The sequence below is a fragment of the Eubalaena glacialis genome, chromosome 10 (assembly GCF_028564815.1).
Source record: "Eubalaena glacialis isolate mEubGla1 chromosome 10, mEubGla1.1.hap2.+ XY, whole genome shotgun sequence".
In the NCBI taxonomy this organism is placed as follows: Eukaryota; Metazoa; Chordata; class Mammalia; order Artiodactyla; family Balaenidae; genus Eubalaena; species Eubalaena glacialis.
This window is the reverse complement of record NC_083725.1, coordinates 74,561,942-74,588,033: the sequence shown is the minus strand read 5'-3', so window position 1 is coordinate 74,588,033 and position 26,092 is coordinate 74,561,942. Positions and strand designations below refer to the sequence as shown.

The 26,092-nt window shown below is 40.7% G+C and overlaps 1 protein-coding gene across 3 annotated transcripts in view; it reads left to right on the top strand.

Moving 5' to 3' along the window:
• Positions 1 to 26,092, top strand: part of DENND2B (DENN domain containing 2B) — a 171,320-nt gene that overhangs the window by 27,990 nt on the left and 117,238 nt on the right. Inside the window, exon 3 of one of the 3 annotated variants that reach the window (XM_061201422.1) lies at positions 11,129 to 11,254. The exons of the other annotated variants lie outside the window; for them this stretch is intronic. The gene's annotated coding sequence lies outside the window, so the exon portion shown is untranslated. The remainder of the gene's footprint in view (positions 1 to 11,128; positions 11,255 to 26,092) is intronic. 3 annotated transcript variants of the gene reach the window in all.

Sequence of the window (26,092 nt, the reverse complement as noted above, 5' to 3'; positions counted from 1 at the left end):
GCATGTGGGATCTTCCCAGACCAGGGCTCGAACCCGTGTCCCCTGCATTGGCAGGCAGATTCTCAACCACTGCGCCACCAGGGAAGCCCTGTTTTTTTTTAAGGAATAATTTGGCTTCAGTGTCCAGAATTCTTTAGGGCTATAGGGACTGGGGGCCAGGGGCCTGAGTGTGACATGTTGCCAGATAGGAGAGACTTTTACACCTAGACAAACCTCCAGGAAAGAAGAGACAGAAAAGTTTATACACAAAGCATAAGGATTGGAAGTCAGAAGGGAAAATGGCGTGGCAGGTGCTTTGGCCATTGTGACTATCTCTAGCAAGATGGGCCTGATGGTTGGATGATGGTGTGGTACTAAAGATATCTTATAATCCACATCATTCCTTGAAGAAGACGAAGAAGTTTTTTTCCTTAAGAGAAAGTATAGTACATTGACTTTAAAATTTTTAACTTACGTGATGTGTCCACAAGTGAGTTTCAAACACCCTAGTATGTGTCTGACTCTGTGCCAAGCATGGTAGTGGGTATACAAGTATGTGAAAAAAACAAAAAAAACCAACCCTGAACTTAGAACGTATAATTGTTGCCTAAAGATCTCTGTAAAGTATTAAGTTATCAAGCTTTAAATTGTGAGTTGCGTACAGGGGGTTTGGGGCCCCAGACAAGGCTTAGGACATTGCAGGTTTACGGAAAAGCCTTGGGTTGAATGGAGGCCTTTGGAGATGTTGGAGTGCCCCAGGGCTCGGGCTCCAGCCCCCTTTTCTTCTCTATCTGCACTTTTCTTAGGTGATCCCATGGCTTTAAAGTACTAGCGTTCATGGAATGTTTACTTTGTGCCAGACTCTGTTCTAGGGGCTTTACATGCATTAGTTTAATCTTCAGACAACTTGGTGATGTAGGTACTATTATCCTCACTTAAAGATGTGGAAACTGAGGTCAGAGAAATGAACTTTTTTGAGATCACACAGTTCATAAACTGGAGAGTCAAGATGTGAACTTAGTTGGAGACTGGATGCCAAGCCCTTAACTGGTTCTGTTTAGCCTTCTACCTGGTCCTGAACTCCTCTACCCCTGTCCCTTCTTCACATAGCAACCTAAGTATTATGTTCGTCCCCTTCTTTAGCCCTTATAAGGAATCCTGCCCATCACACTCAGAAATAGAATTCACATTTACTACCAAGTCCTTATGTGCTCTAACTCCTAGCCCTCCCACCAGCTCTTCGCCTTCCACCCCATCTCTTCTGTCTCAGAGCCTTGGCCCTGCACCTGGGATGCTCTTCTTGAATATTGCTCATTTGCACCCTCACTTCATTCAAGTGTCGGCTCAAATGCACCTCCTCGGGGAGGCTTTCCCTGACCATCCGATGTAAACTGCTCTTAGTCAATCTTTAATGCTTGCTTTGTTTTTCTTCCTAAAATTACATTACATATTTGTGTGTTTTTCCTGTCTGCTTTTACAAAAATAAACAAACGCCATGAGGTTAGGGAGTTGCTCCATCTGTTTCCTGGTATCTTTACTTTTTAGAACAGGACATGGAAAGTTTTCCTTAAATATTTGTTAAATGAATAAATGGTGTCATATGCATTTGATGTTCATGTTTAACATTACTTTACTTGGATAAAAAATAGTGGAGAGGAAAGGGATATATAGGTGAAACAGGTCTGGGTCTTACTAGGCTTTATGTTTATTACCAAGGCTTTGCCATAATATCTGGCCAAGAAAATGCTCAGAAAATCTTAGTTGAATGAATGCATTGTTTGATTTATTTTGAATTCCAGACATAGAAGTTCAGAGAAGAGAGAGTATTGTGGACTGGAGTGCTTAGAGAAAATTCACAGAGGACTTGCAGACTTTGAAGGAGAGATGGATTTGGTTGGTCATATAGGAATTTTTTTTTTAAATAAATAAATTAATAAATTAATTAATTAATTTCTGGCTGTGTTGGGTCTTCATTGCTGCGTGCGGTCTTTCTCTAGTTGCGGCGAGCGGGGGCTACTCTTCGTTGCGGTGTGCGGGCCTCTCATTGCGGTGGCTTCTCTTTGTTGCGGAGCACGGGCTCTAGGTGCGCGGGCTTCAGTAGTTGTGGCACGTGGGCTTCAGTAGTTGTAGCTCGTGGGCTCTAGAGCACAGGCTCAGTAGTTGTGGCGCACGGGCTTAGTTGCTCCGGGGCATGTGGGATCTTCCTGGACCAGGGCTTGAACCCATGTCCCCTGCGTTGGCAGGCAGATTCTTAACCACTGCACCACCAGGGAAGTACCATAGTGTAATTTTTTTAAGCTGGGAGGATTATTAAGATGATCTGGTTCAATCTTTCTATTTATAGACAGGGAAACTGAGCCCAGAGAGGCAAAGGACTTATCCAAAGGTACACAACTAGTGTATGTCAGAAATGTGTCTGGAATCCAGGTATTTAGGTTCCTAGGTCAACTCTCTTTCCTCTATACAAGTGATGTTGGCTTGTGTGGGATAGAAATTGGCATGGAAATTAGGCCATCCTAATTGAATCAGCAGGTTTATACAAGAGATACATGGGAGATATGGGAAGCTGAATAAAGCAAAGGCCAGATCCTGGAGGATCTTGAATGTTATCGTGAAGACTTTAAATTCAAGAATGACAGGGAAGCATGTGAAAATGCTTTAAGTCTTGCCCTGTCTTTTTTCTCCAATGAAGGTGACATAATTGGTAGTATAGAAAATGGATTGGAATTGAGGAAGAAAAGTGGAGCCTTGAGGAGTTAGGAGGCCCTTGTAACGATCCAGGTATTAGTGTAGTTAGGGGCCTAGTAGCATTTCAGTTTGTTTTTTGTTTTTGGAAATTCGTGGTGGTTTTTGAAGATGACATGTAATTCTTTGGTAAGATGTGTGTACCTAGGTTTTTAAGAGAGTTTGGGAGTAAAAAGCCTGGAGAACTGGTATTTTACCTTAATTCTGTACATGGTTGTAAATGACATTTTAGTATCTAAATGATAATTCCTCTTAAAGAAACCAAGCCAGGTTAGGAAAGTAGGGATAGAAGATAACACTATACCAGTGTGAAAACAGTGATGGAGGGGATGGGGAAGGGCAGGAGGAACAGATGGGCAATGAATGGGAGCAGCTTCTAAGAGAGGGCCTGGACCTCTCTGTCAGAGGAGCTGTGCTGTGGCTGGGGAGTCAGGCCTCCGGGGACCCCAACTTTGCCCTGTTCTTTTAGGACTCAGGAGGCCGATGGAAGTAAGACCTGCCTCCTGGGCCTACAAATGCTTTGGGTGGATGGGTTGCAATAAAGCTCAGGCCCATACATGTAGTCCACATAAATTTTCAACCAGAGCTGATGGGAACAGATTGATACAGTCCTTACCAGGCCAGTGAATTGGCACAGGGTATGATATTTTATTTATTTATTTATTTTTGGCATCAAAAAATCTGAGGTTTTTTTTTTTTTTTTTTTTTTTAATGTTGTAACAAGATTTTGGACCAGAAAGGAACATTCCTTTTTAGACATTTTCAAAGAAAAGATTTAATACAAATTCTTACAAGGGAGGTATTATAAAATTAACTGTAGTTTCAGTGAGCATTTATTATTAGTTGAGGAGTGACAGGCTCTTCCAGCAAGTCAGGTTTATTCACATATGAATCACAGATGTTTATATTTCAAAGTGTCAGTGGATAAATTATTTTCTGAGCATTATAAAAAGCAATTCACTAACATTAGATGAAGATACGAGGTTATTACTGTTTGTAACAGTGTTGAGCCAGGCTGAAAAGCCTGCTCAGGTTTTGCATGCATCTATCCATCCTACCGAGCGTCTGAGCACTGATTTCATATTAGACACCATGTTAAGTGCTTTGGGGAATTCAGAGATGAAGGAGATTACAATCCCTTTATATTTCAGAGCCAATCTTTCTAGCCGTATCTCCTGCCACTTCTGATAATGTCTACACCTGAACCATACCACACTCACTGCACACTGTTTCCCAATCATAGCTACAAGTTTTGTCTCAGGTATTCTTTCTTTGAGAATGCCTTTCCTTTCCTTTTTTGCCTAGCAAAAATCCTTCAGGGTGTGATACTTTAAAAGTTTTTTCCATCCTCAGGAATCTTTTTCCATCTCTAAGGAAAAACTTTAAAAGTCAGCAAGAAGTGAGAACACAGACCTTCAAATAATATCTCATACTGGATCTGAGAGTTTGGGTTGCAGAAAAAATCCTAGGGTATTCAGCATTCAACAGATACTTATTGAGCAGGGCCTATTAAAAACCAGATACTGTGCTGAGCATTGGAGCTTTAATCTTTTGATCATATTGCATCAAATGTTATTAATATAGAATATTAACATTTGGTTCTATTTTGCATTAAGGTCTTTAAGCCCCCAAGGTTATATGGCTCGGTCCATAAGCTCTCAGTTCAGACTGTTCACTTATACTTGCATTCACCTGTTGAATGTGTACTGTGTAACAGCCAATATGCTGAATGCTGAGGCAGTTTTGAAGAAAAGTAAGAATTGGTGAGGGTCCTCAACTGGTTGACTGGAATTTGCCAGCTAGATCTGGTAGCTTCCAGTTTGCTGGGATTCCTGGCCAAGAGGGGAGTGTTGTCAGCAGTAGTGTACCTCCTTCATTTGTTCTGCCCACACTGGGCACTCCCCTCTCTCCCTTACCTCTGTCCCTGGCCCTGTGTTTACATTTAAGAGAAATGAAAATTAGCTTCTTTGCATTAAGTTTGGGAAATTCCATTAAGGGTAGCACTTCCTGATGAAACCAGTAAGTTTGCAGTCTTTCCAGAAGAATTTCTTTTGCCCATGTGATCCCTAAGAAGAGCCTTTTCCATGGGAACTTTTTTCCTTCCTCTGAAAGTTGCTTTGCCTGCGTTGTAGACACTGGGCACGCAGAGTTTGGTATTTCTCAGGCCCTTCACTTCTGCCTGCTTCATTGGCTCTTTGGGGTTGCTGAGAGGGGCATGGTGTCTTGTTTTCTTAGAATGAATGACACAAATGAGAGGGAGGCAATCATGCTAATTTTCCCATCCTTTGGAAAAAGCAGCTGCTCAGAACAAAAGAAGACAGTTGCAAAAGAGGAGTGTTTTATTGAATCTTTGGATTGCCATCTGGAGTGAGGTTGTTTTCCCCTCCTTTGCTTGGCATCTGGAACTAGCTTGTATACTGTTTGAGGTTTGCTCTGCTTTCTTTGTGTCTGTGGGCTTCTTTAATAGAGAACTACAAAATATAAAATTATCTTTATCTTCAACTTTAAATTGGTTCTTTTAAAAATATAATATGTGGGACTTCCCTGGTGGTCCAGTGGATAAGACTGTGCTCCCAAGGCAGGGGGCCCGGGTTTGATCTCTGGTAAGGGAACTAGATCCCGCGTGCCACAGCTAAGAGCCCGTATGCTGCAAGTGAAAGATTACGCATGCCGCAACTAAAGATCCCGCATGCCACACTGAAGATCCTGCATGCCACAACTAAAACCCGGAGCAGCCAAATAAATAAATAAATATTTTAAAAAGTATATATATATATATATATATATAAATATGCGCATTGTAGTAAATTATAAAAAAATTAAAACCTTCACTTTCCCAACACCCAGAGATGACCACTGTTAACATCTTTGTGCACCCTCTTCTAGACCTTTCTCTAAGCATATCTATGTACATATTTGTATTCTTTGTTTTTTTACCAAAGCAAGATCACACTATACATACTGTATTTCATTCTATCTTATTTTTTAATTATCTCCACTTTTCCTGTTCAGTGAATTTATATTTTAACTAATACCCAGGCCATGTTTCAGATTTCCCCATTGATCCTCAAGTATCCTGTCATTTTTTCCATACCAACATCGAACCTATAACCACATGCTATATCTGGTTGTTATGTCCCTTAAACTTCTTCTATTCTAACCCAGTCAGTCCCTTTTGTATGATATTATCTTGTTGAAGAATTATCCTTAATAGACTCCTTTGACTGAGTGCTGACTCTGTGACCTGTGTATCACTAAGAGGTTTACAAATGTCATCTCATTTAACCCTTGTGACAACACTAAGAAGCATGTTATTCTGTATTTTTGCATACCCTCTTCCTGTGAGATCTCAGCTATCCCCAGGGATTCAACTATTTCCTTCATGTGAGAGACTGTATCACCTATATCTCAGTGGTCACCTTAAGAGCCTGAACTCTTGAGCCAGACGGCCTAGGTTCAAATCCTTTTTCCACCACTTATTATATCTGGTCCTGGACAAGTCATTTAACCTCTCTGTGCCTCAGTTTCCTTATCCGTAAAATGGGGTAATAATAGTGGGTACCTCATAAGGTTTTTGTGAGGTTAAATGAATTAATATAATATGGGTAAAGTACTCAGAACTACCTGGCATATAGTTAGTGTATATAATTATTGCTATTGGACAGCTGGATGATCCACAAGCACCTCAGACTGTCCGATTCAATACTTATCTGTGGAAAGCTGCTCTTTTTTTCTCCTGTATTCACCAGCTCCTTTACAGACTCATCTCTGATTTTTCCTTCTCTCTCAGTAATCACACTCATAAAGTCTTGTCACGCCATTTCTCAAAAGTCCTCCTTGCTCTCTTGCTGCCTCTAACCCATTTAAAGTCTTGACCATCTTCTTCCTGGAATGCAGCTTTAATGTCTCAGAATGCCTGCCCCTGGATTTTCTTAAGTCAATCTCCCAGGCTGCTCCCAGAGTGAGCTTTCTAAAATACAAGTCAATTACCATACTTCCTTGCTAAAAACTCTTTCCTTTTTATGAGAAATAACATACAGTAAAGTGCACAAATATTAAGCATATAGCTTAATGGACTTTAACATTTGTGTTTGCCCATATAACTACCACTCAGATCAAGGACATTTTCAGTGCCCCAGAAGGTTGCTTTCTGTCTCTTCCCAGCGAGTATATGCATCCTTAGCCCTAACCACTCTTCTGTTACCATTTGTTTTGCCTTTTCTTGATCTTCATGTAAGTGAATCACAAAAGCTCTTTATTGAATCTTCTTTGGCAGGATAATTCCAAACTCATTTAACGTGACATTAAAAAATCTTTGTCATCTGGCTTTTACTTCAAGTCCTTCACACATGGCCTCCCCTTCCTGCGATGCTGAAATGGCCTGTGGTTTGCCAACACAGGCTCTTATTCCCTTTCATTTTTTGTGCTTGATATTCTCTTGGCCTTCTGACTTCATTCCCTGGCAAATTCATCCTTTAAAACTCAGCTCCAGACCAAATCCAGTGCAGAGAGCACTCTGGAGGCATGATTATTATAGGTAGTTAACTTATTTACACATCTTTCTCTCTATTCATCAATTTTAAGAGCCCATGGATGGGGCATTTCCCCCCTAATTAGTTTTATACAAGTAATTCATATTCTTTCTTGAAAAATTAGAAAACAGAGACAAAAAAATCACCTACAATTCTACTATACAGAGATGACCATTGCTTACATATATACCAAAATCTGTACCAACACTTTAAAACAAATAAATAAATAAACATGCACTCATAAAATACTACTTATCCACTTTAACCTATTATTTAAATTTAGTTTTTTCCCTGTTTTTTCTATTATAAAAACACTGTGATGAACATCCTGATGCCTATATTTTAGTGCGGTTCTCTGATTTTTTTTGGAGGATTCATTCAGAGGTAAAATGGATAGATGAAAGAGATGAACATTTTCAAGGGCTTTTGATGCGTTTAGCCAAATCACCCTCCAGAAAATCTTTAAGGTGTGTACACTTCTGCTAGGGTGAGTGAGTGTCTGTTTATAGCCATCCTTGCCAAGAGTGAAAGAATGAAAGTATGAAAAGAATGAAAGTAATATTTGCAAATCTGATAAGATAAAAATGGTATTGCATTGTTGTTTAATTTGCATTTCTTTGATTGCTACTGAGGTTGAATATTTTCTCATATGTTTAATGCCATTTAATTATATTTCTTTCGTGATTTACATGTTCATGATTTTTATATTTTACTTTTACTGATTTTACCAACTCTTTTAATATTAGGGATATTGACTCAACACATATATATCTATATACATATATATATATATTTCACCCAGTTTAACTTTTGACTTTATTGCTTTCCACATATAAACATTTAAAATAACTTAATGTAGTGAAATATATTAATCTTTCAACAAAAATTTTTTACCTGTAGTGTCATTCTTAGAAAGATCTTCCCTCAGCAAGATTAAGTAAATATCCATTATATATTCTTCTACCTCTTTTATGATATCATTTTTTTAATTTAAATATTTACTCAATCTGGAATTTATTCTCTTATAAAATAATAGTAATAGCTTATATTTTTGAGTGCATATTATACACCAGGCACTAATGCCAGGCACATGCTTTACATGTAGTGACTCATTTAATACGTTCAACAAACCTGTGATGTCGGCACTGTTATTTTCTCTGTTAGTATCACTGTGAAATTGACTTGTTGACTGTTTGCCTGGCTAGTAAATGGCAAAGACAGAATTCAGGTTCAAGTATTTGAACCCCAGAGCCCATGCTTTAACTACTCTGCTAACTTTATTTTTGCCAAGGAATTGTCCTAATGTTATTTGTTAAAGAATCCATTCTTTCCCCACTGTTTTGAAAATGCCAATTTTAATCATATGGTAAATTCATATATATATATATATATATATATATATATACACACACACACACTTAGGTGTGTTTCTAGACTTTTGTTCCATTGGGCTGTCTGTCTGTTACGATGATAATGCCAAACTGTTTTAATTTGCGTAGCTTAAAGACTATATTCTCCTCACCTTTGCATCCCCAGTGCCTAGTAGTGACTGTCACCTTGTAGATATTTAATGAATATTTGCAGAATGTTGTAATCCTTGGAGGTTCACGGATAGAATTCAGAGGGTCTGCAACTTGGGTAGAAAAAATTACATCATCATTTTCACTGACCCCTTACTGAAATTTAGTATTTCTTTTAATTATGAGTATAGGCAATAGAGCACAGTAGTAATAGTACTACCTGTGACTTTGTCACTGATAGAAATCATAGATATTTGCCTAGGTGAACCCTAGGTTAAGAACACTTACTTTACTGTGTTTCTTTCTTGAGGCTGTTTTATCACTGTGTCTAATACCAAGGCAGAGCTTGATACTTAGTAGATGCCCAATAAATATGTTAATTAAAAAAACTTAAAATTTTCCCATATATTCTTATCCAGCGTCAAATATTATCAACATTTTGCCAACTTTGTTTTATCTATTTAACTCTCTCATCATTTCTGGAATTTTAGTTATTTTACCCAATAATATTTCAGAAAGCATATCTAACTGATAAGGACTTTAAAAATATATAACCACCAGAAATATCATTTGATATCGCTTATATGTGGAATCTAAAAAAAAAATGATACAAATGAACTTATTTACAAAATGGAAACAGACTCACAGACTTAGAGCTAATGAATTTATGGTTACCAGGGGGGGAAGGGTTGAGGGGGAGGGATAGTTAGGGAGGTTGGGATTGACATGGACACACTGCTATATTTAAAATGGATAACCAGCAAGGACCTGCTGTACAGCACAGGGAACTCTGCTCAATATTCTGTAACAACCTAATTGGGAAAAGAATTTGAAAAAGAAAAAAAAAATCTTGTGCAAGTTAAAAAAAAAAAAAAAAAAAATATATATATATATAACCACTCTCATCACATTTAACAAAATTAGCAACAATTCCTTAATATCATCTATTACCCAGGCCACATTCAGATGTCCTCAGTTGTCTCAAAGATGTCTTTTACTTGAATTGGATGTTTGCATGGGGATCTACACAATGCCCACACTTTGCATTTGGTTGGTATGCCTCTTCTATAAATGTCACTGACATTGTATAAATTACTTGTTAGTTTATCTTCATGTTCTGATACTGCTTCTCCTCTTGTCTGTTGCTTCTTACTTTTTGTATATTTTTACTAATGACTTATTCTTGACAATTGTTATTTCCCTATTTAGCATTTTATTTATCTTTTTAATAAGAAATTGTTGATTGTGGCTATTTGATCTTATTTTTTAAACTTAAAACATTTAAGTCTCACTTAAAGTTGTTCTTTGATCTATATGTTGGACTTGAGGTATGTGATGGGTATATTTCTTAATTTGTTTTCATTTTCTCAAGGCATCGTCTCATCTTGTTAAAAAATTTGAGGTGAAATACTTTCTCGGAGCTTTTTATACATATCTGGGCCTTAATTATATCCTCTGCAAAACTGGAAGAAATTCAAATTTGGGTCTTCTCTATACACAGAGTTTTTTCTTCTCTTCATACTTAAAAGGTATGAGAATGTCATACATAGTGTTAGTTCCTCATTGTTGATTTTGTTTAGGATTCTGTAATCTTGTTTTCGGACCAAACTCTTTAATCACTTCTGGACAGTTCGCTTCTGTTAAAATTCTGATTACAGATTTGAGGTCATTTGTTCAAAGATTTCTGTTATTTGCAGGTGGTTTTCTGAGCTGCATCCCTTCTCATGATTGTCATTTTTTGCATTCTTTGAATCTATTTCTTTCATTAAAATTTTTTTCTGTATATTATATCTTTTTCTGATTAGCTTTTTCTGTAGCATCATTTCTATTTTTATTACATTCATCTATTCATTGATTTAGTATGGACCTTATGTTTTTACTATTTCTTTTGCAGCCTGTACTATTTATATAGTCAGTATGATAGTCTGTTTTATACCTCGAGAATCAATATCAGCCATTCTGTAAATTTGATTGATTGAGTGTTTACTGTGAGGAAGGCATTCAGTTAAAGGGATTGGCTTTGTTCTTCTTTTCTACTGTAAGGCTTTTTTTTTTTTTCCTTTCACTCATATCTTTTTCCTATTTATTCATTTTTGTAAGTTTACTTGTTGATCCTCCTTTCATAGTTTCAGACTATTTTGTTTGTACTGTATTTACTGAGATTTGTGAGAAGTCCTTTTCAATATATTGAGATTTCATTTCAGGCTCATTATAAAAGTTAATGAATTGGGCCATTTTAAATTTTGTGATGGTGAATTTAATTAATGGTCACTTAATTACAAACCCCTCATTTTGGAAAATGACTTTGTATAAGAGAAATGGAATTCTGAATTCCCATTTCATCTTTGTTAGGATTAACTTGAAGGAAGAGCCCTCCAGTGATAAGAGAAAGCTTTTGATAGACGTGGTTTGTACCTGAGAGACACATCGTTTGGTCCTGTTTCTGGAACGCTGGCTGCTTGGTTCTACAGCCTCCAGGTCTGTGAATACAGTTGTACTCAAGATGTCCCCTTTCTCAGTCACTCTTCTCTCACTTTACAAAAAGAAGACATAGCATTTCTCATCCTGCATATTGCCGTTTGTGTGCCGGCTGTGTGAAAACTTCCCAGTTGGCTAGCAAAGGAGCAATTAAAAATGCTTTTAGAGAAAGTGAGTGACTCTAAGTAACAAATCCTTTTCCAAATCAGATGGTTTTTAGTTTTTGCTTTCAACAAAATTGAAAGAATTGTCAGTTGGTAGATCATTAAAAATAATTTTTGATGATAGACCACTGTCTAATTTTGGCATTTAGCTCAGGAGTGCAAAGGTTGACTGATATTACTGTAACAAAACTTCCTTCATTCCTGTCTAGTTATTTATGTAAACAGAGTTTCTTGGCACTTGCAACTATAAAAATGGAAAATTAATGTATTTGCAATACAATTTTACTTTTTATATTTAATAATACAAATTTGTAATATGTTTTGATCAATTGTATATTATACAATTGATATATTATACAATTGTATATTATACAATTGTATATTAATAACAAAGGTAATGAAAGCCCAATCCAGAAGAAAAAAATTTTTTTAACATTTAGAGCTTACTGTTATAGGAGAATTAAAAAATTTATATATATCAATTTCTATATAATACTTATAATGCAGAGAAGTATCATAGGCTTACCAGTAAAATATTTTCAAGCGTAAATATTAGGGTAAAATTCTGAGGAGGAAGTAAAAATGATAAGTGTATATGGAGAAAAAAGAATGGTATAAAATTTCATGTTTTTTTTAAATGAATGATGGTAGATTTCAAATCACTGTGGTATTTAGATTTCATTGGATTCATTTGGATTCATTTAAGAGAGTAACGTAGTAATTTTATTTTAAAATGTCAATGTTTATGATGTGCCAGAAGGTATATCTCTACTACTATCTGTGATGCAAAAATGTAAATGTTGATTTAAATATATGGAAGGAGTACTTGTTTTGCAAAATTCACTTAGGGCATCTTTGAAAAATGAACATTTACAATAGAGTATGATAGCGAGGAAAGGGAAGAATAATAAGGAGAAGATGCAAAGGAAGCCCCAGGGTCAGAGAAAGCAGCTAGAAGCGGTGCTGTGGGGACTGAATCTTGAGGGACTCTTGGAGCTGGCTAGCATAATAGAGGTGGGAAGGCATTCCAGGAAGAGGGAACAGTTTATGCAAAAGGCCCAGAGGTATAAAAGAACTTGAAAACTTTGGGGGAGATGGCAGGAGTGGCATGAACCAGATGGCGACTTAAAGCCAGCCCGAAAGTACACTTTGATGGCCCGAAAGGGAGATGCAGTGGGGTTGGAGGTATGGGGAGGGAGCTCTTGGCCAGGCATGAGGTAGTGAGGGCAAGAGCGATCCATTAATGGTGCTTCCTTCCCAGTGACTGTTTTCCTTGTTGGTAATCTTCTGTTCCTTCTTACAAATGTAGACATCCTTGTTTACATTTTGCTAGGGGAGTAAAATGAGGCCCACCCAGGGTTTATTCCTCTTACAGGTTTTGTTACCTTAGTAGCAATGGGCAGACTGAGACTAGTGCTAGGGTCCAAGGGTTCTTACCCCCTTTGGCCACCTGCTTGGTTGAGGTCATCTGCTTGTAATTTAAAAGGGTGACTCTAATTTTGGAATTGAAATTTGAGATCTTTGGACCAATAAATAATTTTTTTTCTGATTTATGAATTTGTTTACATGAAACACTTTTACAAATTTCTGCAAATTAAATCAAGCTTAACATTTACATTTACTAAATAACCCTTGTTATAAAGAATTCAACTGTGTAAAATTCTATGGTCCTGGAAAAGGTAGTATGTGGGGTCACTCTTCTGGCCCATCTGGTACTGGGAATTCTTTTGCTTTCCTGATGGAGAGGCTTCCATTAATAGGGATCAAAATAGGAGTACTATAAAATGAGGCTGTATGTAGTCTTGAAAAAATTGATTATGGTTTTTTTGTTGCCTGTTTGGAACATTTGTTCAGCAAAGTACTAGAGACCTGATTCAGTATTTGCTCAGAGCAGATTGAATGAACTCCAAAAGGGTTGATTCGATAATACACAGAAACATGAGGTGGTGAGATGAGTGGTTTTTCCACACTTTAATATTTTCCAGGATGACACTGAAAGCCCTGCCCTTAGAGAACCCTGAGCCACCTAATTATTTATTCTTCTAGGCTCTTAAGAAGGAGAAGAGGGAGATTTATACCATAAAATAGGTGCCCCGGCCTTTCCAAAAGAGCCTGGAAAGGAACTGTGGACAGCTATGGAATGTAACTAGCAAGGCAAGGTAAGGAAAGCGGCATGACTTTGAGTTCTTGTGGGAAAAGGTTGTACTTGGCTTCATTATTTCCAGATCTCTGTTTTCAAAGAACTCTCTGAAAAGCCTAGCTCTTGGGGGACAGTAGGAGGGAATGCTGTCAAGCAAGAACTGAGTCAGTGCAGGAGACCTACTCTGTGCCAGTCACTGCTTGATACTCTCATAAATTCCACTGATTGTCTTAAAGAGGAGGAAATCATGACTCAGAGAAATCAAGTAACTTTCCCAAGATCCCACATTTGAACCCAGGCTCATTTGATTCCAAAGCCCTTTCCACTACATTGTGATGATGCTTTGTGCTGAAATCATGGAAAATGAGCGATCTTCTGGATTGAATTAGGGAACTCATGGTATCCAGCTAACTGTTCTGAAAAACTCTGAGTATGCTTTATTTGGAGGCTTTTGGGGAGAGGAGTAATGCTGGTGAGGAGAGAGGTCTTGAGAGGGAAGATACTAGGAATTCTTCAGACTGTCTCTGTTTCATGTGAAGGGATTTTGTGCTGTGGCACCTAGTCCTTGGTGGTTTGAAAGAAATGGCTCCTCAATTCATTTGCCACCAGTTGTCTCTGTGGAGGAAAATGGGAAAAGACTAGCATACTATAGGATACTGAATTTCATAAAACACAGTTGTTTGTTTATTTATTTTTTGAGGCCAATATAGAATTCCTAGATTTTAAGATATTTTTCCCAGGAAAAGAAGCCAAAAATAAACAAAAACCCCAAACCTATCATCATCACATCATATAAGAAAGGACATTTGAAAACCAGATAATAAATTAAAAACAATAAATAAAATAGTATAATAGGGCAGCTCTTTGCAAGAAAGCACCTAATTCTCCTCTTTTACAAAATTAGGTTAGATTTAAACTATTTTGAATCAAGAAAAATTACAACATAAAATTTATTGATGTGTTTGTCAGTTTGGGGAATTTTTATTTGTTAGTATAACATCAGGAGAAGCTTGACTGTCCAGCTTGTTTCACACTTTATTTTATCACAGTTACTGTTGATAGTGCATTTCAACAGGTATGTTGATGAAAAGAGCATCAACCGTCAGAGTAATTCACACAACATGGAATATTCTGGTGAATGGAGAGAAGGGGGTAAGTTGTTTGGCTTTTAATTCTGTGGCCAGGCCAAGGAGAAAGCAGAAGTCATAGCTCTGGTGTCTGACTGGTGAGGGCTCCAGGAAGAGTGCTGCCAGAACCTGTCTGCGACTGGTGCAGACAGGCCAGGGCTGCACAGGACCCTTACTGCCCACTGTGGATCAGGTAGGAATTTGAGAGGGATGCTGTACATGATAAAAACTTTCATCATGGCCTGGGCCAGTATTTAAGAGAACCACTCCTCTAAGGGAATTATCCTGTTTGGTTCTCCAAGATAATCTAAAGGCAGAGGCACAGACAAAGGCCCATTGTTTTCTCCAGGGCAGCTGTTTATTGCATCGGAGCTGAAGGAGGAGTGTGGGAAACCCGCAGGCCTGTGGCCTAGGTGGTCAGATTTGGAGGTGGTCCTGCTGTTCCTCCTGGTTATTTTCTTCTGATTCTCTCTTGTGGGAACTTTGGGCAAACTGCATTTTCCTCCAAGCAGTAAAGTCTTAGCTTTACCTTCTACTTGGTCTCTGTGCCCGGGAGTTTTTGTGAACTCTCTGAGTGCCTGGGAACTTGGAGGAAAAGAAATGCCCTAGAGCAGCCTGGGAATTCCCCAACTCCCCCAGGCTGCCCCTCTCATCCAAGGGAACACCTACCTTCTGCACTTCCAGGGCCATGCTGGGGAAGTGTGTGTTTTCGCCTCTCTGGAGAAGGGCACATTAGCTTCCCTTGGCCTGTTTACATTAGTTTGGTCCTTTCTGCCTTTGATTACACATGAAGCCTTGGGGTGGGGGATTTCCCTGTTTCCATGGAGTTCACTCCTTCCTTTTGTCTGCCTTCTCAATTTTTCCACCTGGGGAAGAGCTGCCCTCTCCACTCCCCCCGTCCTTTTAAAATACCTTCCTTGGCTTAGCTCCTTGTCTCATAGACTTTGCCTAGTGAGTGAATCAGTTCACAATCAGGAAGCAATTCCTCTGTCTCCTAAAATTCCCTTTTGCTGTGTTCTGTGACTATTAGACCTTTTCTCATTTGCCCATCACTGCCTTAGTTGTCAGTACTCTCCTTTAAGAAAGGGAATAGTCTTCCAAGCCCAGAGGCTGGATGGCTTATTGGAGCTTATTGAGCTAAAGTGTTGATGCAGGATTTCTTAGTTCTTTGGGATGTGTGTCTTGGCTGCTCAAATAGAACGTAAACCTGTTGAGGGTAAGAGCTCCAGGTTCTATCTTTCCCTTTCCTCCTGCCGGAGGGTGACCACTAGTGGCCACGTTTGCTGGTGAGGTTACCTCGTCCTTGCTCCCAAGGTCAGCCTGCCTACCGAGAATGCAGGCACAGCCAACAGCCTCTCTGAGGCTGACCTCACTGTGTGCTCTCTGAGATAACTGGTCACAGGAGTGCTAGAGAAAACCCTTTTGCCCCCAGGGACAGTGGAGAAGGCCTGCCTCAGACCTCTTTGTTCTGTTGTGGAAGCCTCCCTTTTCTTTTTGTTCATTTAACACAATTGAGGAGTCCTATGCCCTTTGAAGCCTTTTCTTTCTTAAAGGTTCCTGGAAAGCTCAAGTGGCCTTTCCTTGGGGGTAAGAACTTTCCCATTCCACAGCTTTCACACTCTTTGGAGAGTTTCTCTCTTGCATCATCAGGTAGATTTCTTTCTTTTTTTTTTTTTTTTTAAAAGCCAGTGGACCTAGTTTTGTATAGTGACTTCTTCTGCTCCCCCAGCCTTCTTTCAGCTGAATGATCTTGGTGCTTTTCCTCCTTTTGGAAGAACCTTGTCTTGGTCCCTTGAGCTCCCTTCCAGTTCTACTAGTGATGCTCCGCGGTAGTACTTCTCAGCCTCTAGCCTTGAGTTCCTAGGCGCCCCCATCTCACTCCCATAGATTCCTGTCTTTATGACTTGATATTGTGATACATTTTCTTCTGGCTTCTGTTTGGTCGGTTCTTAGATGACAGTCTAATTACATTCACATTTAGATCTAGAATCCTATTTTTAAATCTCAACATTAAAGAAAAAATCTGATTCCTTTGCCCCTAGCTTGTCCTCAGTTTAAGATTGCATTTTCCCTCTTTTGTCGCCCATCTGCTGGCCTTTGCAGTGGTTTTCTCTTCAGTTTCCCTGTGTTCTGTGCCTACCTCACTCCCACAGTCTTCCCCTCCGGCGTAGATCACAGAGGAAATATTTAGTTAGTCTCTGCCAAACATTCTGGCTGTGTTGTTTTGCTTAAGAAGACATGCAGATAAACTGTTTTGATTCTTGGTCTTGGTGCTCCAGGGCAGATGTTTCTCCTATAACGGAGGTATTGTGGTCAGTTGGAAAGAGTGCTGGACTAGAGTTCAGAGAATTGGATTCTAATCCCTGCTGTGCTACTAATTTGCAGTGTGATCTTGCGCAAGTCACATTTCTATGTCTCAATTTCCTTTTGTCAAAAGGGACCTTATGATAAAGAAGACAGGAATCTATGGAGATAGGAACCCAGAGAGTAAGCCTGGGGGATCAAGGAGAATAGATGGGCTAGAGGCAGAGAACCGTGACCGTGACTGTCATTAGTGGAGCCAGAAGGAAACTCACATCCAAATATAGATAAAATGAATATGTCTAGTCACTTTGAAAAAGTATAAACTGTGATAACAAAGTGGTGGAAATTCTCTGGCAAGGATGACTTCAAGAGATAACTGCCTTGTCCACCACTGGGGCTGCTCTAGGTCCACACCTGTTGGCTGTCACCCTTGAGGTGTGGGAGGCTTGGCCTTTTGCGGGTTCAGTTCCAGAATTCTGCCTCCCACCTTCCACCTCCTTCATAAACCCAGAAATATTTGAAACTCAGCCCAGATCTTCACCCGGCTTTGATTTCCTCATCATGTGGAGAATGGTCCTTGGAAGTTGTAGTTTCCAGAAACCTTAAATGTTTGCTAACATGTCCAACTTCTGCATTTGTTGATCACTCCTTCTGTGCATGGCTGCGTTCCAGTTCTTGTGCCCTGAAGGTGGTATGGTTTGGTTCCAGCAAGGAAGCGGGGGATATTTGGGGGATCCTATCACCAGGAACTAGGAAATAAAAGTAGACAAAAGAACTGAGAGATGCCCCCTTGGTGTTCGTGAGAGGCAAGTCTTTGAAGAAGAACAAAGTAGTTTAACGTCTGCCTATGTAAACCATAGCCCTCACACACATACTCAGATAGGCAGAGCTACATTTCTTCCTGATCTCTCCCTGTCCCCTTCTGAAATGATTCTGGGATTTAATCAGGTCTTGCCTAGTTTATACTTTTTCTTTCCAGTTAAAGATTTGTGTTGGTTTCCTCCAGTGCAGATTTGGAAGACAATCTCCAAAGTCTTTTGCTGCCCTGTGATCCTTTGTCAGGCATAATCAGCAGAAACTTTGATAAATGAGTTCAGAGGGATACTTGTCCCTGCAGGGTTAGTGATAAGGACCTGCACTCACTGTTGCTACACCCAACCTCGGGAGGCTCTCAGGCTGCTGCACCTTGCTAGAGAAAGTCATGGAACTGAGTAGACTAGTTCTGGGAAGAAGAGTTACATAATTGACTCTGTATGCGTTCAACTGGGACTTCTTTGCTGTTCTGCAATCCTTTAATTTATCTTAAGTCCCTGTGACATATACCACAGTGCTCCTTTCTCTCTCTCTTTCTTCCTTCCTTCCTCCCTCCCTCCCTTTCTTCCTTCTTTCCTTCCTTCCTCTCTCTCTTTCTCTCTCTCTCTCTTTTTTTTAATGTACTCTATATGCTCTGACTCCATCCTGACCCTACATCACCAGTGAGGATGCCGTCTACTTTACTGGGACTGTTGGAGCTAGATGACGTGGAGCTCTGGGATAGTTCCTTTCCTTTAGATAGCTAGGTACTCCAACTCACCAGCTCTAAGGGAACAGGCATAAACATTTCCTATAGGCTCTATAGATGTGTTTGTTGTGAATGCCAGCATCATCTGGGCAAAATAATGGTTTGATTTGGGGCTTGATAAGAGTTGTGAGCCCATGTCTGGCTATTTGGTACTTTCCCCCGTCTCACTTGTTCTTAAACCAACTTGTCCTAGGAAGATGGCCCAACTGATAGCTGTCACGTAATGCCCGATGTATCCTCCCTGCCACTCCAGCCCTGGATACTCACAAACCCTCTGCCTTCCATGTTTCTCACGAGTCATAGCTCATAGTTCCCCTTCAGGTAGGTGTTTTTCAAATCCTACTCACATCCTCTTTAACCTTCTTCCTCCACTCTCTTTCTCTTCTACCTATTTTGCGTAGTTACCTCAAGAAATACTCTCCTTGTTCCCTTCCCTCTTTGATTGTGGAGTGAAAGCTAGCCCCAGTCATAGCTGATAAGCATGACACAAAGAATACTTCGGAAAGGAAAGTCACACATTTGGGAGTGAAATGAGATGATGTGAAGAATCAGTGCTATCAGTCTTGTCCTTGTGAATACCTTTTGGAATCCTTAAAAATACCTATCTTTCAATTAATCTGTCCTTCTTCCAGGACCACAATTTTGGGATATGTAAAAATTATTTAATTTTATTTCTCTTATGTTTTGTTTTATTGCAAGTATTTATTTACACAGGTAATTTTTCTTGTATCTTTATATAAACAGTATTTTAGCCATGTTCAGTAATGAGCCTATTTGGGCATGCAGCTACCATATCTAATATTGTTTCTTTGGGAAAATTTCTTCAACTTGTAAAGGTGACTGACTGACAAAGGAGTGTTCAGTGCAAAAACAGTCTTCATCCTCTGGCCCCTAAGGGTGATATTGCTGTGGAAGGGGCCGATTCCATTCCTGTCATATGGAGAGGAAGAAAAGTGCTTCCAAAGGATGCCTGGTGCTCCATCAGGAAAGCTGGGTCCTTCCTTTGGTCTGAGTCTCTGCGTGGCAGCTGGAGGTACTGGAGTGTGCCATGCCTGACTAAGCTCTTCTCTCTCCCTCTCCCTCTCCCTCTCTCTTTTTTTTTTTTTCTCCTATGTGTAACTTCAGGAAATACTTTAGCTTAAAGCCTGAAGACGTCCCCCTACTTTGAATATCATGATCCAATTATCATGGATCACAGGACCACATTCTTGAAACATGTTGTTTAGTGGAGTTAATTGAATTATCTGCTCCTATTCTTGAGTAGGAAATAATACATTCTTGTTGTGTTGCTGTGTCAGGTCTTAAATGGAAAGCTTCTAGTTTGAAGCTGTGTCTATTTCCAGTGGGATAAATCTGCTGCCAATTTATGAAAATTGATGCTGTCCCTGTGCTCTGTGTGTAAACTGTAGCATCTCTTTGTGGAATGAACAATTCAGGAAAATGGAACAATTTTTTGAATAAAATTCCAAGCTCTACTAGGTTCCAAGTGACTGAGAATTTCCTGTTAGAGTGGGAAAGTTTATCCATATGTTTTTGCCTGGGGATAGTATATGTCATGTAGTTCTAAAGAAGTAGGTCCGTAGCTGATTACCTCTTCCTTTGTCTTTCTTTCTGTGGTGCCCAGAGATGGTTTGAGCTCATCTTTGAGTGTCTCTGCAAAAAGCAGCATGCATTTTGATCAAGGTACGGGAGTAAAACCTATGGCTACAGGGCAGGGTGAAACTAATGATTTGTATAAGGAGCAAACCTTTCACCTTTGTCTCACTGGTACCAGGCTGTAAGTAACTGAACTAACTAGCTCCAGACACTTATTTTGCAATTTTGAGGTGAGGATGGGCAAAATCCCAGAGGCTGGGAGGCAGACATGTGGCTACCAGAGAGGTGACGTCAGCTGGTTTACTGGTGCTGTGGAGGAAGGGGGGATTCCAGGTGCTCAGCCTCCTTCCTGCACTTGGGGGTGTCTAAAGCCACCCCCAATCCTATTGGCAGACAAGGCCTTTGCTTGGGAAAAGCCTTCGTCTAATTCTTGCCTCCTGCTGTCCCCACAGGGACCTGAAGTTGGAAAGGGTCTTGTAACCTTGGCTGTGGGAACAAAGCCTTGAGGAATGAACAGACGTGTATGTCTGTGTGTGTCTGTGTGTATTTTGTGTTAATGCTGACAACTGATGAGGGTTTCCAAACTGGGGTTAGATATGAGAGGAGAAGGAGAAACGTTGTCTGGGTTTTTGGGAATCTGTATTAGGATTTGCCCTTTTCTTGGAAGGGAAAGCAGTTTATGATTTAACTCATTTTTCAATTAAAATTATTTGATTATTTTCGTTTGATATGTTTAATGTGGCAGCTTAGTATACAACAGGAAGGTGTTCCGAATCACCTCCTTTCTATGTTCTGCTCCTTCCCCTATGCTTATTCTAGAACAGAGCCTCACAAAGCCATAATATGTGACAAATTGGAGAAAGCACGTCTGCAGGGAAGATCTTCCTCTTTGATCAGCCTTGCCTCTGTATGGGTTTCTGGGAACTGTGGTGGGGCTCCTTGGGAAGCCTACAACTCACAGTAGGAATGGAAGAAGCTTTGTGTCCTCTGGAGCATGACAAAGAGAACAGAGCTGGGAGGCACTGGAGCCTATGAAGCCCATCTGCTGACTAGCTTTGTTTTCCTGTCAGATGTTGGGTACCTGCTCTCGTTCCACCCTCCTCCCCCAAGATGTGGGAAAAAATGAAGCCCCTGCGTGGAAGGCAGGTGGTAAAGCCACCAGCAAAAGCTTATACTAAGTGGTTCAGACATCCCCATGCCAGGCCTGCCTTGGGTTCCTTTGGGGCCATCAATAGCTTCGGGTTTCTCTAAGACTCTTGCTCACATTCAGCGTAGCCACTGCTTACTGGAAGCCATCTGGGGCCAGCCCAGGCTTGTTCTGTCCAGGTGTCTTCCCACCACGGTACTTTTCTCGTCTTTTGGGCTTTCAGATATGAGGACCTTCAAGGTCTCTGAGCTGCTGAAGTCTTTCTTCTGAGAGCCTAGTTCCTCCCCTTCTGGACCCAGGAAGCTGTGGTAAGCTCTTGGTTTCCTTCTCTGCTGGGCACTTCTGGGAAGCTGTCTGCATTCCTTTCTGCCTAACTGTCTGCCTCTGGGGCTCTGTGGGGTGCGGTTGCTTCGTGCCTCTGTGATGCAGAATGCTAGGGCAGTTCTATGGAGACCAGCCCCTGGAGATAACCAGGAGTTTGAATGTGGAGTTGCCCTTTCTTGCAGTCCTGGGACCAGGAGCTAGCTTTTCATGGGGTGCGGTGTGGTATTGATTCTCCTTAAAACTTTCTCTGACTTGCTTCCCTGTCTCCTTGCCACTCTGGAAGGAAGGGGGTGAGGAGGAAGATTAGTGCTTGGTTTCCTGTGATCTTTGGCTCTGGAGATGGGTGCAGCAGATGCCTTTTGTGAGGAAGGAGCTTAGAGGCAGGTAAGAGCATCTGTCTTCTGGGTGTCTTTCCAGTCTGGTTACGTTGACGCTCTGGGTGGTGACAGCACACGTTAGCATCCCTTGGCAGGGATGGCCAGTCAGAGTGCCCACCTACAGTTTGTTGGCTCCCTAAGGAAGAGAAGCATTTTTGCAGTCCTCAGTGGCATGGCCTGTAGAGGTGTCTATGTGCTGACAGGTTACAGAGCCTTCCCATGGATGTCCTGCCTCTTTGGCGCTTGAGAACAGATGGGGCTTAATTTGAAGCAGACCTCCCTCAAGGGCCCAAATCTGAAATGTATATTACAAAATCCCTGCTAGTTTTGGCTCTTCCTCCTTCTGCATTTCTCTCTTGCCTTTACCTTCCCATCACTGTCAGGGATTGTAAGCAGCTGCTGCTATCATGCGGACTGATCAAGACTGATCAGGGTTAAGAATGGAGCTAAATACAACTGTCTAAATATAACTAAGTATTACAGAGCATCCTGCTCTGATGTGCTGAGACTCATCCTTGGGGAAGAAGTTGATTTGAACCCGTGATAGAGGGTTCAAACAGAATAGGTGAAAGTTGGGAGGAAAAGGTGGGAAGGTACTTCAGGAGTTGGGGGAGTATTGATTCCACCCCTTCCCTTCCCCACTCCCCGCACCCCTAACATTTCCTGCGAAAGGTCAAGGGCAAAAGATCTTGCTTTTCAGCCATCAAACAGTCAATAATACTAGCTGAATTTTTCAGCTTAACTAACATTGTGATTCAAATATTATATAAAGCTTTTTTTCTCACCGAGGGAATTTATCATCTTTTGGGAGAGACAAAATTTGTTAAACAAATAGAGAACATAGAGATCTTAACTGTGTTTGGTTACTAACTGTGAATGTGTTTATAGTTCAGAAATAAGAAGGTTCTTAAAACTATAGGAAAACTTTCTTGGCGGAGGCAGGATCTTTTCTGATCTTTGAAGGTTGGATCGACTTTAAGCAAAGGAGAGGTGTTCTGGTTGTGGAGAACAGCAGGGACATAGAGAGGATGTGGCTTTCCAGGGTCCCTGCGACGACGATCTGCCCTGGTGCTCAGGGGATGGGAAGGGATGCAGCGAAAGTGGAATTTCGTGGGAAGCACTCTTGTGGAAGAGAGTAGGCTAATTTTGGAGAGGACAGAGATTGGCAGTAAGGAGACCCACCAAAGAGTATGGGTCGTCCGCAACCGGAATAGAGAGGAAGGGGGTGAATCCTAGAGAATATTCAAAAGTAGAATAAGTAGGACCTGGACATGGGATATTAAGGGTAAAATTGAGGGGAAAGACAGAGGATGCCAACACTTCTGCCCTGTGAGAGTTGACCATTACGATATCTTATCTTATGTTTATGAAGTGCTTTTCAAAGCACTTTTTCATTCAGTAAGTATCTCAGAGTTGTCTGGGCTCTTAGAGTTCATCTAATCTGGCTTCATTTTCCAGATGGGGAGATTAGAGCCAAGAAAGGAGAGGGTACTATTCCCAACTCACACAACTATTTAGTGGTATAATGGGACCTCCAATCTTGACCTTCTATCTCCTAGGGGAAATTTAAGACAAGAGAAGCGTGGAGGAAGGAGTCTGGGGTCAGAGAAGAGTCCTGTCTAGTTAGGTGACATTAGGTGATTACCAGTCTCTCTGAGCAAAATGAAGCTTATTCAAGAAGCTTCAGACTAGATCAGTGGTTCTACTACTAGGAACTCTTTTTGGGAACCAGTAGATAAGGAAGACGGACTCCTTGGGTCCTTCTAGTTCTGAGATTCTTAAGAGTGCATGAAAATAACGTATATGAAAAGTATTGAATTGGGTTTCCTCAGAGACTGTGGCTGGTTTCCAGGGTGGTGCCTTTCTAAGGGAATTTCAAGAGTAATTTGTTTCCACATGATTTTCATGTTATATGCTGACCCCAGAACCTAACTACCGAAGAGGACACACTCTGCTGTTAGTAGGCTGTGGCCAATATTTGAACTCAGTATTTGCAGAGTTATGGCTGTTTGTGTTATCCACATCCTCTCCCCACCTCCTCTTAAAATAAACACACACACACACACACACACACACACACACACACACGCATGCATGCACTTCTCTCCATTTCCCTTTTCCTCTTTCCTTCCTTTCCTTTTTTATTTTTTCTCCTTAACTATTTTTCTAGTCTAATTCCCCTTCCTCCATCTCTGTTCTCTCCACTCTTGTCTGTCTTGTCTAGATAATTTCCTGTGTTGGAGCAACTTCCTCTCTTGGTTAAACTCAGACATGACTACAGCATAGCACCTTGGAATATTCTGTTTTGTCTCTATTCCCTGCTGTGGTGGCTGGTGCTCAGTGATCGAGCCGGAATCTGGGAGTCATTCTGGACCCTCCCTCACCTCCACAGTCAATTACCCTTCAAGTTCTTGCTTTCTATTCAAACAGCTCTTGATCTCCCTCCTTGTGTTCATTCTCACCGCCCCATACAGCAGGAGACAGAGCAGAGAGAGACAGATCATGGTTGAAGAAAGAAAAATAGAGTTGGGGTCACCTTCACTGTCCTTAAAAACATTTTGCAAACCTCCGCAGCCCAGTTTAGTCTTCTCTTTGCCTCTCACAGCTCTCACAGCTGTCTCTGGGTCTCTGACCCTTCGTGATTGGCTGGTGGCTATGTTTCTGCGGGCTGTGTTTGGAGAAATCCTGAGTCTGAAGAGGAACACTAATTTAATAAGCAGTGGTTACTCTCTTGGAAGCACATAGACACAGTCATGCCTCATTTTCTTAGTGGATTTTTCCTGAGTAAACTTCCCCTTCTCAGCTCCTGTGGGCCTTTTCCTTGGAAGAGGTGTGTCCCTGCATTACTGATTGCAGATGTTATCTGCATCGATGTTGAGTGGCTGCAGTCTTTCATCACCTTGAGGACTCTTAACATGGTTGACTTCCTTTGCTTGCTTGGGTTTGAGGAGAGCCAGTGTCTCCCAGTTATAGCTTCTGGAGTCCCACAGCTTGTGAGAAAGAAGTCTTCTGCTGGCAACTGCTGTGCTGGGGACGGTAGTCCTTGACCTTTTGTGTGTTTTTTTGTTTGTTTGTTTTACTCTGCCCTCTTCCTAATAATGCTGTCATTAGCAGCGTTAGCTAACGCGTTACATGGGGTATAGACAATCATGTTCACCCAGGTAAGGAATATAGACTTTCTGAATTTTTTTCTGTCCTTCAAAGGCTAAGTGGTACTCAGATATGTTCTTTGACATCCCAGGGAGTAATGCTCAGGAATTCCCCCAGATATGCTATTCTCAGACTTCCGAACAAGCTTCCTCCTGTTTCTGTCCTTCAGGATCTTAAATTGCACTCTTCTCTCCCTCCACATTCCTCTGTTTTTCCTCTCATCATCTCACCCATTCTCTGTGTTGATCTCTAAGTGAATGAACGTTTATAAGCAACTCTTTTTATACAAAAGGCAAACTAGCTCTATTTTACATAAAAATGGGATACACCTAGTGTATGTATTGTTAAGGAAGGAGCTAATCATTGCATAAATTAGAAACTTCTAGGTTCCTATCCTTGGGGGAAAAGAGAGAGAAGGGTTTAAAAAATGGCATCTTCTACCATAGGACATTGAAGTTTATTTAGTAGGACACTCATCTGTAGACCAGGGCCACCATCCATGTCCCTTGGATAAGAACTGAATTTTGAGGGGCCACTGCTCTTCCCTCCTCCTGATTCTTCTTAAGTCCTTAGAAGCACTGTAGTTTCTCATTACGGGAGATATGCTGGTATGTATACGTCCCAGCGATGCCTGACGGAGCTGAACTGCTACATTCCTACTGTCTAATGTTTCAGTTACAACAGTCAAAGCCGAGTCCTTGCTCACAACAGCTATCAGATGACAGCTTAGTATAGAAGGTTAAAGATCCACAAGAATTCACTCTGATGGTTAAAAACATCACTTTGTAATTCTGATCATGATGAACCATGGTTTGGGGAGATGATGGGTAAGAATTGTTTGGATTCCTGAGCTTCTCTGCGTCCTCACTAGAACTTGGATGGTCAGAGTCCCAAATGAGAGGCTCTGATGTGAGTAGTGGAAGGCACAAAGGGCAGTCTCTTCTTTCT